Source organism: Bufo bufo, chromosome 1, assembly GCF_905171765.1.
Source record: "Bufo bufo chromosome 1, aBufBuf1.1, whole genome shotgun sequence".
NCBI classification, from domain to species: Eukaryota; Metazoa; Chordata; class Amphibia; order Anura; family Bufonidae; genus Bufo; species Bufo bufo.
This window is the reverse complement of record NC_053389.1, coordinates 508,367,957-508,382,155: the sequence shown is the minus strand read 5'-3', so window position 1 is coordinate 508,382,155 and position 14,199 is coordinate 508,367,957. Positions and strand designations below refer to the sequence as shown.

Sequence of the window (14,199 nt, the reverse complement as noted above, 5' to 3'; positions counted from 1 at the left end):
AATAGCGGTCTGCAATGCAAGGGCATTGCCAGCGTGAATCCTGTATTGTGGCGCAGACCCTTTGACTTGAATGGGTCCACTATCCACAATATACGGCAAAAGATAGGACATGTCCTATCATTGCGGTGTGGAGGCACGGACACCAAAGCCCATGGAAGCACTTCCGTGGGCTTCCGATCCATGCCCCAGTTCCTTATCTTGCAGATTGTGGGCCCATTCAAGTCAATGGGTCCGCATCCGTGATGCAGAATTCACATGGTCGGTGTCCATATATTGCGGAACACCTTATGGTCGTGTGGATGAACTCTTAAAAGCTGAACAATAAAAATTTTGAAAATGGCAAATTTTTCCAAGTTCTCTGTAAACGTTTTATTGTTTTAATAAATAAAGGTAAAACATATTGACTCAAATTTACCATTCACATGAAGCACGATGTGTTACGAGAATAAATTTTCAGAATCTGTTGGATAAATAAAAGCACCACATTATTGACACATTCATTTTTGTAAAAATAGGCCTGGTAGGTGAAAACTGTCTCGATCTTCAAGGGGTTAATAAGTGCAGTGAATGCAGATCACTTGGACTTTCATATTAAATAGACTTTTATTGTTCACCAGTATAAAAAACAGGTCAATTATCCATGCTTCATGTGTTATGTACAGTTGTATATAAAAAAATAGCTTCAAAATTGAGATGCTCATCGAAGTCCTACAATTCATCTGACACTCAAAGGGGTTCTGCACTTTGTTTAAACTGACGATCTATCCTCTGGATAGATCATCAGCTTCTGATCGGTGGGGGTCCGACACCCGGGACCCCCGCCGATCAGCTGTTTGAGAAGGCAGCGGCGCTCCAGCAGCGCTGCGGCCTTCTCACTGTTTACCGCTGGCCCAGTGACGTCACGACTAGTATCAACTGGCCTGGGCGGGGCTAAGCTCCATTCAAGTGAACAGAGTTTAGCCCCGCCCAGGCCAGTGATACTAGTCGTGACGTCACTGGGCCAGCGGTAAACAGTAAGAAGGCCGCGGCGCTGCTGGAGTGCCGCTGTCTTCTCAAACAGCTGATCGGCGGGGGTCCCGGGTGTCGGACCCCACCGATCAGAAGCTGATGATCTATCCAGAGAATAGATCATCAGTTTAAACAACGTGCAGAACCCCTTTAAATCCTAGCTTGTAATTTCAGCTATAAGTATGTGGCTGTATTGTAGTGCCCGATAAATTATAGCACTGTATCTTTGCAATCAGGGCTAATGTGTTCTTTCAGTTACCATATCTGTATGTGATGCTGTCTTTTTGTCTATGAAAAATTATCTCAGATAGTAACATAGTACATAAGGCCGAAAAAAGACATTTGTCCATCCAGTTCGGCCTGTTATCCTGCAAGTTGATCCAGAGGAGGGCAAAAAAAAAAACTGTGAGGTAGAAGCCAATTTTCCTCACTTTAGGGGAATATAAAATGCCTTCCCGACTCCAATCAGGCAATCAGAATATCTCTCTGGATCAACGACCCATCTCTAGTAGCTATAGCCTGTAATATTATTACACTCCAGAAATACATCCAGGCCCCTCTTGAATTCCTTTATTGTACTCACCATCACCACCTCCTCAGGCAGAGAGTTCCATAGTCTCACTGCTCTTACCGTAAAGAATCCTCTTCTATGTTTGTGTACAAACCTTCTTTCCTCCAGACGCAGAGCATGTCCCCTCGTCACAGTCACCGTCCTGGGGATAAATAGATGATGGGAGAGATCTCTGTACTGACCCCTGATATATTTATACATAGTAATTAGATCTCCCCTCAGTCGTCTTTTTTCTAAAGTGAATAACCCTAATTTTGATAATCTTTCAGGGTACTGTAGTTGCCCCATTCCAGTTATTACTTTAGTTGCCCTCCTCTGGACGCTCTCCAGCTATTGTAATCCCTTTCTGTGCAGCGGTTACCCTAAAAAACTTAGTTTTATTGGTATGCTAATGAGCCTCTAGTTGCTATGGGGGGGTCTTTTCAGCACCTAGAGTCTCCGTCCACTCACCATTTCTGCCTCCCAGCGCGCTCCAGCCCGCCCCTCTCCTCTAGATTGACAGCCCACTCGCGCCTGTGCCGCGTGCTTCTGTATTCGGCGCAGGCGCAGTGACTGTTGGACTGCTCCCTGCGCAGTGAGAATGCCGGCGCAGGGAGACAGTCACTGCGCCTGCGCCAAATACAGAAGCACACGGCGCTGGCGCGAGAATTCGGCCGAGATCCAGAGAAGTAGTCTGTCAATCTAGAGGAGAGGGGCGGGCTGGAGCGCACTGGGCGGCAGAAATGGTGAGTGGACGGAGACTCTAGGTGCTGAAAAGACGCCCCCATAGCACCTAGAGGCTCATTAGCATACCAATAAAACTACGTTTTTTAGGGTAACCGCTGCACAGAAAGGGATTACAATAGCATGGTTAGGTACAGCAGATACTAGCAGATCGCTAGTGTCTGACAGCTAAATAGGTGAAAATGTGGTGGTAGAAACCCTTTAAGGTGGATTTACGTGGCCTGATTGTCAGGCAGATTATTGGGAATGACCATACCAGTGAAAGCTCGTTCCTGACAATGTGCCCATTTAAGGCCCCTTGCAGACGAGCATGAGCAGATTAGGTCCAGGTGCGTTGTGGATGCGTTCCTTCAGTCTTGTATGCGATCGCGTTCAGTTGTTCAGTTTTTATCGCACTGGTGCAATGCGATTGAATGCGTTTTGCACGCGCTTGATAAATAACTGACGGTACAAACAACATCTCTTAGCAACCGTCCGTGAAAAACGCATGCCTGTTTACTTCTATGGGGCGATTGCAACGCACAAGTGATGCATGAAAAACAACGCTCATGTACACAGACCCATTGAAATGAATGGGTCCAGATTCAGTGCGGGCGCAATGCGTTCACCTCACGCATTGCACCCACACGGAAAACTCGCTCGTGTGAAAGGGGCCTAAATGTGCCGCCGATCACCCGATGAATTAGCAAAAAAGCTCGTTCATCGAGTGATCCTCTTGTTCGACACACCAATTATTGTTTCAGGGCGGCAGAATGTGCAGTCTAAACAGCGATTTGCTGACCAGAAAACATGAATCTGTATGAGGACAAGGGATCGCAATAGCAATCCCTCATCCTCATACTGTGGAGGAGATTGCTGCATGTACTGTAAATACAGTAGTCTCCGTCACTGAAAGAGCAGCCGACTGTCGGAAAGGAAATCTTCCTTCACAGCAATTGGCTGTTACATTGTGCACCGTAAACCCGCCTTTAACCACCTCCGGACCGCCTAACGCCGATTCGCGTTCCGGAGGTGGCAGCGCTGCGCACAGTCACGCATATACGCGTCATTTCGCGAGACGCGAGATTTCCTGTGAACGCGCGCACACAGGCGCGCGCGCTCACAGGAACGGAAGGTAAAAGAGTTGATCTCCAGCCTGCCAGCGGCGATCGTTCGCTGGCAGGCTGGAGATGTGTTTTTTTTAACCCCTAACAGGTATATTAGACGCTGTTTTGATAACAGCGTCTAATATACCTGCTACCTGGTCCTCTGGTGGTCCCCTTTGTTTGGATCGACCACCAGAGGACACAGGTAGCTTAGTAATATGTTGCACCAAGCACCACTACACTACACCCCCCCCCCCCTGTCACTTATTAACCCCTTATTCACCCTTGATCACCCCATATAGACTCCCTGATCACCCCCCTGTCATTGATTACCCCCCTTTCATTGATCACCCCCCTGTAAAGCTCCATTTAGACGTCCGCATGATTTTTACAGATCCACTGATAGATGGATCGGATCCGCAAAACGCATACGGACGTCTGAATGGAGCCTTACAGGGGCGTGATCAATGACTGTGGTGATCACCCCATATAGACTCCCTGATCACCCCCCTGTCATTGATTACACCCCTGTCATTGATCAACCCCCTGTAAAGCTCCATTCAGATGTCCGCATGATTTTTATGGATCCACTGATAGATGGATCGGATCCGCAAAACGCATACGGACGTCTGAATGGAGCCTTACAGGGGCGTGATCAATGACTGTGGTGATCACCCCATATAGACTCCCTGATCACCCCCCTGTCATTGATTACACCCCTGTCATTGATCAACCCCCTGTAAAGCTCCATTCAGATGTCCGCATGATTTTTATGGATCCACTGATAGATGGATCGGATCCGCAAAACGCATACGGACGTCTGAATGGAGCCTTACAGGGGCGTGATCAATGACTGTGGTGATCACCCCATATAGACTCCCTGATCACCCCCCTGTCATTGATTACACCCCTGTCATTGATCAACCCCCTGTAAAGCTCCATTCAGATGTCCGCATGATTTTTACGGATCCACTGATAGATGGATCGGATCCGCAAAACGCATACGGACGTCTGAATGGAGCCTTACAGGGGCGTGATCAATGACTGTGGTGATCACCCCATATAGACTCCCTGATCACCCCCCTGTCATTGATTACCCCCCTGTCATTGATCAACCCCCTGTAAAGCTCCATTCAGATGTCCGCATGATTTTTACGGATCCACTGATAGATGGATCAGATCCGCAAAACGCATACAGGCGTCTCCCTGGAGCCTTCCAGGGGGGGTGATCACCCCATATAGACTCCGTGATCACCCCCCTGTCATTGATCACCCCCCCCTGTCATTGATCACCCCCCTGTCAGGCTGCATTCAGATGTCCGTATGATTTTTACGGATCCACGGATACATGGATCGGATCCGCAAAACACATACGGACATCTGAATGGAGCCTTACAGGGGGGTGATCAATGACAGGGAGGTGATCACCCCATATAGACTCTCTGATCACCCCCCTGTCATTGATCACCCCCCCTGTAATTGATCACCCCCCTGTCATTGATCACCCCCCCTGTCATTGATCACCCCTCTGTAAGGCTCCATTCAGACATTTTTTTGGCCCAAGTTAGTGGAATTTTTTTTTTTTTTCTTACAAAGTCTCATATTCCACTAACTTGTGTCAAAAAATAAAATCTCACATGAACTCACCATACCCCTCACGGAATCCAAATGCGTAAAATGTTTTAGACATTTATATTCCAGACTTCTTCTCACGCTTTAGGGCCCCTAGAATGCCAGGGCAGTATAAATACCCCACATGTGACCCCATTTCGGAAAGAAGACACCCCCAGGTATTCCGTGAGGGGCATATTGAGTCCATGAAAGATTGAAATTTTTGTCCCAAGTTAGCGGAAAGGGAGACTTTGTGAGAAAAAAATAAAAAATATAAATTTCCGCTAACTTGTGCCAAAAAAAATAAATTTCTATGAACTCGCCATGCCCCTCATTGAATACCTTAGGGTGTCTTCTTTCCAAAATGGGGTCACATGTGGGGTATTTATACTGCCCTGGCATTCTAGGGGCCCCAAAGTGTGAGAAGAAGTCTGGTATCCAAATGTCTAAAAATGCCCTCCTAAAAGGAATTTGGGCACCTTTGCGCATCTAGGCTGCAAAAAAGTGTCACACATCTGGTATCGCCGTACTCAGGAGAAGTTGGGGAATGTGTTTTGGGGTGTCATTTTACATATACCCATGCTGGGTGAGAGAAATATCTTAGTCAAATGCCAACTTTGTATAAAAAAAATGGGAAAAGTTGTCTTTTGCCAAGATATTTCTCTCACCCAGCATGGGTATATGTAAAATGACACCCCAAAACACATTCCCCAACTTCTCCTGAATACGGCGATACCACATGTGTGACACTTTTTTGCAGCCTAGGTGGGCAAAGGGGCCCATATTCCAAAGAGCATCCTTTGGGATTTCACAGGTCATTTACCTACTTACCACATATTAGGGCTCCTGGAAAATGCCAGGGCAGTATAACTACCCCACAAGTGACCCCATTTTGGAAAGAAGACACCCCAAGGTATTCTGTGAGGGGCATGGCGAGTTTCTAGAATTTTTTATTTTTTGTCACAAGTTAGTGGAAAATGATGATTTTTTTATTTTATTTTTTTCTTACAAAGTCTCATATTCCACTAACTTGTGACAAAAAATAAAAACTTCCATGAACTCACTATGCCCATCAGCGAATACCTTGGGGTGTCTTCTTTCCAAAATGGGGTCACTTGTGGGGTAGTTATACTGCCCTGGCATTCTAGGGGCCCAAATGTGTGGTAAGGAGTTTGAAATCAAATTCTGTAAAAAATGGCCAGTGAAATCCGAAAGGTGCTCTTTGGAATATGGGCCCCTTTGCCCACCTAGGCTGCAAAAAAGTGTCACACATGTGGTATCTCCGTATTCAGGAGAAGTTGGGGAATGTGTTTTGGGGTGTCATTTTACATATACCCATGCTGGGTGAGAGAAATATCTTGGCAAAAGACAACTTTTACCATTTTTTTATACAAAGTTGTCTTTTGCCAAGATATTTCTCTCACCCAGCATGGGTATATGTAAAATGACACCCCAAAACACATTCCCCAACTTCTCCTGAATACGGAGATACCACATGTGTGACACTTTTTTGCAGCCTAGGTGGGCAAAGGGGCCCATATTCCAAAGAGCACCTTTCGGATTTCACTGGCCATTTTTTACAGAATTTGATTTCAAACTCCTTACCACACATTTGGGCCCCTAGAATGCCAGGGCAGTATAACTACCCCACAAGTGACCCCATTTTGGAAAGAAGACATCCCAAGGTATTCGCTGATGGGCATAGTGAGTTCATGGAAGTTTTTATTTTTTGTCACAAGTTAGTGGAAAATGATGATTTTTTTATTTTTATTTTTTTCTTACAAAGTCTCATATTCCACTAACTTGTGACAAAAAATAAAAACTTCCATGAACTCACTATGCCCATCAGCGAATACCTTGGGGTGTCTTCTTTCCAAAATGGGGTCACTTGTGGGGTAGTTATACTGCCCTGGCATTCTAGGGGCCCAAATGTGTGGTAAGGAGTTTGAAATCAAATTCTGTAAAAAATGACCAGTGAAATCCGAAAGGTGCTCTTTGGAATATGGGCCCCTTTGCCCACCTAGGCTGCAAAAAAGTGTCACACATCTGGTATCTCCGTATTCAGGAGAAGTTGGGGAATGTGTTTTGGGGTGTCATTTTACATATACCCATGCTGGGTGAGAGAAATATCTTGGCAAAAGACAACTTTTACCATTTTTTTATACAAAGTTGTCTTTTGCCAAGATATTTCTCTCACCCAGCATGGGTATATGTAAAATGACACCCCAAAACACATTCCCCAACTTCTCCTGAATACGGAGATACCACATGTGTGACACTTTTTTGCAGCCTAGGTGGGCAAAGGGGCCCACATTCCAAAGAGCACCTTTCGGATTTCACCAGCCATTTTTTACAGAATTTGTTTTCAAACTCCTTACCACACATTTGGGCCCCTAGAATGCCAGGGCAGTATAACTACCCCACAAGTGACCCCATTTTGGAAAGAAGACATCCCAAGGTATTCGCTGATGGGCATAGTGAGTTCATGGAAGCTTTTATTTTTTGTCACAAGTTAGTGGAATATGAGACTTTGTAAGAAAAAAAATAAAATAAAAAAAAAATCATCATTTTCCGCTAACTTGTGACAAAAAATAAAAAGTTCTATGAACTCACTATGCCCATCAGCGAATACCTTAGGGTGTCTACTTTCCGAAATGGGGTCATTTGTGGGGTGTTTGTACTGTCTGGCCATTGTAGAACCTCAGGAAACATGACAGGTGCTCAGAAAGTCAGAGCTGCTTCAAAAAGCGGAAATTCACATTTTTGTACCATAGTTTGTAAACGCTATAACTTTTACCCAAACCATTTTTTTTTTTACCCAAACATTTTTTTTTTTATCAAAGACATGTAGAACAATAAATTTAGAGCAAAATTTATATATGGATCTCGTTTTTTTTGCAAAATTTTACAACTGAAAGTGAAAAATGTCATTTTTTTGCAAAAAAATCGTTAAATTTCGATTAATAACAAAAAAAGTAAAAATGTCAGCAGCAATGAAATACCACCAAATGAAAGCTCTATTAGTGAGAAGAAAAGGAGGTAAAATTCATTTGGGTGGTAAGTTGCATGACCGAGCAATAAATGGTGAAAGTAGTGTAGGTCAGAAGTGTAAAAAGTGGCCTGGTCTTTCAGGGTGTTTAAGCCATAGGGGCTGAGGTGGTTAAACTAGACCAGGGATGGCCAACCTGAAGCTCTCCAGCTATTGCAAAACTACAACTCCCAGCATGCCCACACTATCTAGAGCAAGGCATGGTGGGAGTTGTAGTTTTACAACAGCTGGAGGGCCGCACGTTGGCCATCCCTGAACTAGACGGTCTAAAAATGCACAAGATTTTTCACAGTGGCTGATGCTGGGTGATAAATCTGGTGCACCTTTAGACCTAGTTAACAGGGGAATTTTTTAAGAAATCCCTTAGTGATCGATGCAACAAAATGATGAAAAATAATGTAATGAAAATGGAATGCTCCAGAAAATGAAATCTGCAAATGCATGTAGATGGCTTACATTTCTGGGGTTATATACGCCACATTTTTGGCACAAGTACCGCACTGCCAGGTACTACCAACGCGCTTTGATCACACAGTTGATCTTACTCATGCTACTGTATGACTAAGAGTAGGATCAACTGTATAATTGAAACGTATTGGTAGTACCTGGCAGTGAGTTACAGAAATTTTTTGTATGATTTTTGAATAAAATGAGTTGCTTTTATCCTGATGCTAGATCAGTACTAGCTTATTACTTTGTTGCTTGGATTAATCACGTGGTTGGAACGGGATCCGTGCTCCAGATTTGCCACCCAGATCTGGCCAGCTGGTCTTTATGTATTTCAAAACTGGACTTGTGCCAAAATTTTATGTTTACGTTTTATGTTTATGTTTATGTTCACCTGTAACTAGCCAGAATCATGCACCACAGTGCACGGAACACCATCACTTTTATATAATGCAGTTTCATTCATCTCAATTAGAATCAAAATGATACACAATACAGTGCCAGCACATAGGGATGTCGTTTTATCCATACATAGAATTGAAAGGTTAGTCCATGTTGAAAGTGGAGACTGCAGTAGACAGAAGGAACTGGCTGAGACCCAAAAGTCCAACGACACCTCTGCTGCCAGGCTAAGCCTCGTTGACACAATGCCACACGAACCCACAGCACCAACATCCAGCATGCAGCACCACACCATGGGAACCAGTAAAATATTTTATGTCAAAAAATAATAAAGTACACATAATTAACTATTAACCAAACTATTAAATTATCACATTAGTTAACTCTTATGGCGAAACATGTAATAAAACATAAAATGCAATAATTGCTGTTTTGGTTATCCCCCCCAAAAAAAACTAACAAAAACAAAATAAAACAGAATAAGGGATCAAAAACTTGTAGCTACGACAAAATGGTACCTGTAAAATCATCAAATTCCAATAAAACAAGCCCTCACAAAGTTCAATCACTGTACTCTCGGCACCTGTTTGAAGGGACTGTGGTGCTTGGGGGGGCTATTCTTGGTATTACATCTTTTTCCCATTCAAGTGAATGAGACACAGCTGCAGTACCCTGCAAATGCCACTACAAAAAATCTGGTGTTCTGGACCGATGTAAACAATGAAGCTGTCACTGCGCTCATCTGAGTGCCACAGCTCCTACAGACAGCTCATCTTTTAACAAACGTTTTTTGTTGGACTCTGGATGGTAAAACGCAGTCTACTACGCTTTTGCATCCTTTTTTTCCCCATCGCATACACTAAACGTAAGGCAAAAACGTTGTGTGAACCCAACCTTACATTGCAACTCACACAAGAACAACAATATAGAGTTGTTGCGATACCAAATTTTTTATTTGGTTTCGACACCATAAAAAAGTATTGCGATACTTGATACCATTCGATACCACGCGAAAAAATAAACCAAAAAAGCCACGTGCATTCTGCATTTTAAAAAATGGCGAATCGCGCAGTTTTTATTTATTTTTTCTGTTCCGGCGTTCACCGCATAGATTTTTTTTATATTTTAATAGTTTGGACTTTTCTGACGTGGCGATATGTAATATGTTTATTTATTGTTTATACATTTTATATGTGAAATTGGGAAAGGGGGTGATTTATACTTAATATTTTGTTGTTTTTTTTTTACACTTTTTATTTAATAACTATTTTCCCCCCTTAGGGGCTAGAACCTGGGATTTTTTTCATCCCTTGTCCTATTCACCCTGATAGAGCTCTATCAGGGTAAATAGGACTTCACACTGTCCCTACTGCTCTGTGATCTGTGCACACAGCATCAGGGATGTTACCATGGCAGCCAGGGCTTCAGTAGCGTCCTGGCTGCCATGGTAACCGATCGGAGCACCAGGCTTACACAGCTGGGGCTCCAATCAGAAGCTGCCACTGCACCACCAATGAGGAGTAGGGGAGAGGGGACCCTGTGGCCACTGCCACCAATGATTTTAATACTGGGGGGGTTGAGAGGGGCCGGCGCACTGTGCCATCAATGATTTTAATGGGTGGAGGTTTGAGGGGTGGAGGGCGCACTGCGTTGAGGGGTTAACTGCCGCTGATCGCAGCTAGCTGTCAGGGGCAGGGTGCCGGCTATGTGATTCTGCTGCCGGCACCTGCCTCCTGTATTATGTGTTAAAGACTGACTACTTTATATGGGTCCATACTTTAAGTATTAGGCTACACAGAGCAGCGCCCAGTCATGTCCCAGCGCTTACTATTATTCCTGGGCGCCGCTCCGCTCGCCCGCTGTGCCCCATTACTGTCTCCTCTCCTGCTCCATATGCTAATTACTATCAGAGCGATGGGGAGGAGACAGCAGCTTCTCTAGTGGGCGTTCCTTCTCCCTGCACTGTAGCGCTGTCCAATCGCAGTGCAGGGAGAAGGAACACCCACTAGAGAAGCTGATAGTCTCCTCCCCATTGCTCCGATAGTAATTAGCATATGGAGCAGGAGAGGAGACAGTAATGGGGCACAGCGGGCGAACGGAGCGGCGCTCTGTGTAGGAAAAGTCCTATCATTGGTGGCGCAGTGCGCCCGCCCCTCTCTCCGTCCATTGGTGGCAGCGGCAGCACAGGGGGGAGGGAGAGACTGTTTCCTTCTCCCCTGTGCTGCTGAGGGAACATGAGCGCGCTGAGAGCAGCGCGCTCATGTTCAGAGATACTAGACTGCGCAGCCCTGTATTGAAAAAATTTAAATCCCGGTATGGTATCGAGGACAAAAGTATCTATTGGGTATTGAAATTTTGATACCCGCAACAACCCTACAACAATATACACAATGTGCTGTGTGAGTAAAATGCAGCTATTAAAGGCTTACACACTGACATTGGGACAAACAAAGAAAAGAAGGCTAATATTACATGCAAAAAGTAATATAGACAAACTGCTCACTCCCCTTGCAATTCTGGATTGGGTGCTCTAGTCTCAAATTGATTCACTCAAATCAACAAAAGTGTAATGGAAAATATATATATTATGAGACTGGCATTTACTCGCATGGAAATAGAGCAATAGTAGTGGCATTAATACACAATATTTAATTGGCAAAATATATTAAAAAGCAATGTTGCAATACAATGTTAAAATACTAAACAGTCGCTGCAGCGGACATACAATGACAAAAATAACAATATCAATACCCTAAAAATCCCTAAAATCTAAAACTTCAATAAAAACTCAAAAAAAGTCCAAAAGGAGGGGGACCATGTGTCCTGGATGTGCACACTATCGCAAGCCAAAGGTGTCAGTCTATTCCTTATAGTAGTGTTGGCATTTCTTTCTTATATGCAATATAACATGAAAATCCATGCAAGGTACTTCTTCAAATATTCGGAATTGTCCGATATAAATATTTGATAGAATATCCAATCGGACACAAAGTTTTTACTCACAGGTGAATGTCGATTATCCTGCAGTCAAAATATTCGATCCTTTTGATTTTTACTCACGGTTTCTGTTCATATTCCCGTGGTTCTCAGTGTTTAGCGTCCCACCTGGTTCGTTCGTCACTGGTCTCTCTCGATCGTTATCCACAAATCTCGGATCTGGTCAGCCATTTAAACTGGTCAGTACAAGCATAAGTTTATCTCTCGCGATATTACACCCTGATCGTATGACCAGATCTGAGATTTGTGGATAACGATCGAGAGAGACCAGTGACGAACAAACCAGGTGGGACGCTAAACACTGAGAACCACGGGAATATGAACAGAAACCGTGAGTAAAAATCAAAAGGATCGAATATTTTGACTGCAGGATAATCGACATTCACCTGTGAGTAAAAACTTTGTGTCCGATTGGATATTCTATCAAATATTTATATCGGACAATTCCGAATATTTGAAGAAGTACCTTGCATGGATATTCATGTTATATTGCATATAAGAAAGAAATGCCAACACTACTATAAGGAATAGACTGACACCTTTGGCTTGCGATAGTGGGCACATCCAGGACACATGGTCCCCCTCCTTTTGGACTTTTTTTAGTTTTTATTGAAGTTTTAGATTTTAGGGATTTTTAGGGTATTGATATTGTTATTTTTGTCATTGTATGTCCGCTGCAGCGACTGTTTAGTATTTTAACATTGTATTGCAACATTGCTTTTTAATAGAAACATAGAAACATAGAATGTGTCGGCAGATAAGAACCATTTGGCCCATCTAGTCTGCCCAATATACTGAGTACTATGGATAGCCCCTGGCCCTATCTTATATGAAAGATGGCCTTATGCCTATCCCATGCATGCTTAAACTCCTTCACTGTATTTGCAGCTACCACTTCTGCAGGAAGGCTATTCCATGCATCCACTACTCTCTCAGTAAAGTAATACTTCCTTATATTACTTTTAAACCTTTGCCCCTCTAATTTAAAACTGTGTCCTCTTGTGGTAGTTTTTCTTCTTTTAAATATGCTCTCCTCCTTTACCGAGTTGATTCCCTTTATGTATTTAAAAGGGATCGTGTTAATATATTTTGCCAATTAAATATTGTGTATTAATACCACTACTATTGCTCTATTTCCATGCGAGTGAGTGCCAGTCTCAAAATATAAATATTTTAATATTACATGCAGGCGATTGTCAGGAGGGAAGCATTCCTTCACAGTAATCGCCTACTCGTCAATGGAGACCACTGGTATTACATGCAGCGATCTCCTCCACAGTATGGGGAGGAGCGATCGCTAATGCCATCGCTCGTCCCCATACTGAATCATTGTTTACTAGTAGAAGGTCGTGACTACACAGCACAATCTGCTGCCTGCAAACGAGGATTTTTAAACCTGTTGAAAGATTCCAATTACCTGATTGAGTAATCAGCGGCAGTATTACACTGTCGGATCATCGCTAATTAGCATTCATATGAACGCTCCTTAGCGATGATTTGAAATATTATCTCCCCGTGTAATATACTCTTAAGAGTGGAAAGGAAGGGAAATATCCAGTAGGTTATAGGTGGCCATGTGAGTGTTGTAGTGAAATGATGACGGATATGAGTTCATCAAGTTCAACATATTTTTCAGTATTGTCCAGAAACATACCTGATAGTGGCTTATAGCAGTGCAATGTTCCTTATGGATGTTAACTCTTTTCTTCCGGTTTTGATTGCCAAATCGGGCTAGCTGAACATGTAGGAGGTTCCTATTAGATTACAGAATGTGATGTCGTGCATTCCAGCGTTGAACGCACGCCATGGACATCCTGGAGGCACATGTAGGGCCACACATGTAGAGGTATTTTCACAGATTTTTTTACTTACTCTGATTAACATGCTTTATAAGGCTGGTCAGCACAGTATGCATTCATCCCCTGAGGAAGTGAAACGCGTCGGGGTCTGAACCACACTGGTCGGTATAATTAATTCCACTAAGTACTCCTTGATGGATTTTGTATAGGATGTTTGGCACTAGGCACTTTAGATTTATACATTGTATGTAATTGGATCTTCTCCCGCTTTTTATCTGTCTCCCCACTTGGAGGTTATTGTATGTAAAGGTCGCACTTTGTGATTTCTGATACTATCTTTATTCTCTAATATGGGCAAGGGAGATCCAACTTTAGCACCATTTGTCTAGGGGTCTGGCTTTCTGACATTTGACCATTTGTGGTTCTTTTTCTTTCCTGTGTATGTATGCCTCTGCTACTTTTTAACGTATTTATTTTTCTAATATGTGATTAATAAAATATTTTTTT

General features: G+C 43.3%; 1 protein-coding gene across 2 annotated transcripts in view; it reads left to right on the top strand.

Moving 5' to 3' along the window:
• IMMP2L (inner mitochondrial membrane peptidase subunit 2) overlaps positions 1-14,199 on the top strand; it is a 1,418,140-nt gene that overhangs the window by 56,937 nt on the left and 1,347,004 nt on the right. The window lies entirely within an intron of this gene.